The 2,794-nt window shown below is 41.2% G+C and overlaps 1 pseudogene; it reads left to right on the top strand.

The window, feature by feature from the left end:
* The first annotated feature begins 582 nt into the window (after positions 1–582).
* LOC112477283 lies at positions 583–701 on the top strand (annotated as a pseudogene).
* Positions 702–2,794: the final 2,093 nt, after the last annotated feature.

The raw sequence follows: 2,794 nt of genomic DNA, 5'->3' as shown, positions 1-2,794 counted from the left end.
GGGGTAGCAGCTGGCTGGGGCACGAGTGATCACCAACACAGATTGGTGGAGGTGGTAAGCATGCATCCCTCAGAATCCCCCAGACACAATGGAGAGAGGAATGAGGCCAAAGAGCTGCACTCCACAGAAGCAGTCGCACAAAATGTAGAACACTGAACCTCGAAGCTAGAGATTTCGGGCCCGAGTTACCCTACCTTCTCTCTCCTGCCCACATTAAAATGCGTCACTTTCCTACACAGTCTGTTCTAAAGAGCTTCAACCGTCGGTCCCTGGAGTGGGGGGTTTCCACCCATTTGAAGATTCGCCTGGCAATGTATACATACGTCCAGTTTTCTATCACTTTTTCAGAAGGCGTTCATTCAAGAGCCGTTTCCTGCCTTCGACCTGGTCTTGTAAACCTGAGGGTCAGTCATAAGGACAGCAACTTAAAATCAGAAAGTTTATACAACTTTCATATCTGCTAAATTTTTATAAGTTTTGTTGTCGAGTAATGTGAAATCCTAAATAGGTTTTATTGATTGACTTCCAGTTATCTACCTGACTTTAGGTCCTTAAAGAGCGCCATAAAATTAGCTAAACGCAGTCTATGGCCATGCTACCCTGAACAAGCCCGATCCTGTCTGATCTCAGAAGCTAAGCAGGGTCAGGCCTGGCTAGTACTTGGATGGGAGACCGCCTAGGAAGGCCAGGTGCTGTAGGCATAAAAAATAAAAAAATAAGGGATTGTAAACTGACAAGGTCCTTGCAATCTGTGAGGTCAACCAAGTACTGCCTCGCCTAAAAAACGAAAAAATTAAAAGAAAATTAGCTAAGCACCATTAGCCGGTACCTAAATCACAATTCCCTCGTATTTGCTAAGTTTTTGGTAACGCGTGATGTTTATTAGCCTTCATTATAGTCACCATCGGCATGTGCACTCAGGAGGGTTGCCCCTTCTGTTCTCCACTGAAGTGCTTCTCAGCAGAAGTCCTCCACCTCTTTTTTAATGACAAGTTTACATTTGGAGGCCCTCAGGTACCCCACTGTGCCCTTTTCTCAAATCTCTCTGGTGGGGGCCAGCTAATAGTGTGTCTTCACCGTGACTGTAGATCCTCTGATATGCAGCGTTCTGAGATTTGGTTACTGGCAGAGCTCGTGACCTGGAATCTTACATAACTGAAGGCTCGAAGGCTGTTCTTGGATTTTGCTCTGAATTTTAGTTTTGTTCCACCGAAAGTAATTAACATAAGCTTCTTGAAAGCAAAAAGCAGGTCTTAATTCTCCTTTAGTCTGCTCTTTTCTGCTCACACAGGGCGGGTAGTTAGAAGGGGGACTGAACACGTGTGTTGTCAGGGACTGATGCTCAGGAACTTCCTTGAGGCTCGGAACACTCAACCTGCAGCAACACTACACCTGAGCAAGGTTTTGGTTGTGCCATGCCTAGGGCCTAGCAAGTGGCATCTAAGTTACCCTCTTATCTTAAGGTTGGATCTGGTCAGATCCCTCTTGGTCGACATTTACTGAGCATCTACAACGAGCTGGGCCCTCAGAGCTCAATAAGCTACAACCCTGCCACTCCATGACGTCAGAATGTAATGAGGGGAAAGACACTTTCACAGACAATGACTACACAATGTTGTGGGTTCATGATAGAGCTCAGCATCCATTCGTAAGGCTTTTGTTTCATTAGAGTCACCAAGGAGGAGGTCATTTTCTGTACAAGCAAGGGTATGTCGATTGTCTTCCTGCTTAATTTCTTACTGAAGGAAAAGACTCATGAAGCGGTGGAGAACATTGAGTCAGTCATAGCTGGGGTGGGATGCAGGTTCCACCCCTTACTAGCTCTAGAGCAAAAACTCTTTGGTCTTTGTTTCCTCGTGTACCAGATGGAAGTCTCACAGGATGATGAGAGGATTAAATTAATGAAGACAATCAATGTAAAGTGTTTAGCTCAGCACATTTCACAGAATGCAGAATATTTTTATTTTACATGATTTGGGCTCTGTTTACACACAATTAACTACCCTCCAAAGTTTTGTTCTTTTGGATTGTCAGTCAAAATATGTTAACTTAGTAATGGAAATGAGAAATAAATATAATAACATAGAAAAACAGAAAAAGAAAAAATGAATACTTCCACCTTAACTCAGCACTGGACGGGTTTGCCTCTTGACTAAGTAGCCTCTCCTTTCCCATGTACCCAGACGCAAGGTGATCAGACCACCATGGATCACATGTAGCCCTTTCCAAAGTATCTCAGATACATAGGAGACCCAGTTAATAGGCCACATAAAGCTCAAAATGACGCTTTATCTGAAAACAGATATTTTCTTTTTAAATTTAAAATCATTTCATTTTGAATGTATTTCACCAGGGAAATTGAAAAAACAAATCAAATAGCATTCCCAATATAATGTAGTTGTGATTGGGAAGAAAAAAAACTAGAATATAAGGAAAGATGACTAGAAATGATTCAAACTGTTTTCCTGTGATATATTCGCATACACACACATTCACACACACATATATGTATATATATATACACATATACTCATTACATACAGATAACACTGTATTGATGGCATTGTCTGAAAAATGGATAACTCAAAAATAGTCCCTACTAGGACAAGACATTGATAGGAATGATCTATGAGAAAATTTAATGAAATGTGAAAATATAAAATAGTAAATAGTGTTTATAATTGATTATACATATGCATATGTTATCAATTACTAAAATATAACCTGATGAAGAAAATCCATCCGCCCATATTAGTAAATTGGTATAGACTGTAAGTTCTGATCGGAGCCGCTG

Source organism: Pteropus alecto, unplaced genomic scaffold, assembly GCF_000325575.1.
Source record: "Pteropus alecto unplaced genomic scaffold, ASM32557v1 scaffold113, whole genome shotgun sequence".
Lineage (NCBI taxonomy): Eukaryota > Metazoa > Chordata > Mammalia > Chiroptera > Pteropodidae > Pteropus > Pteropus alecto.
The sequence above is the reverse complement of the archived record's forward strand: the minus strand, read 5'-3'. Positions and strand labels throughout refer to the sequence as shown.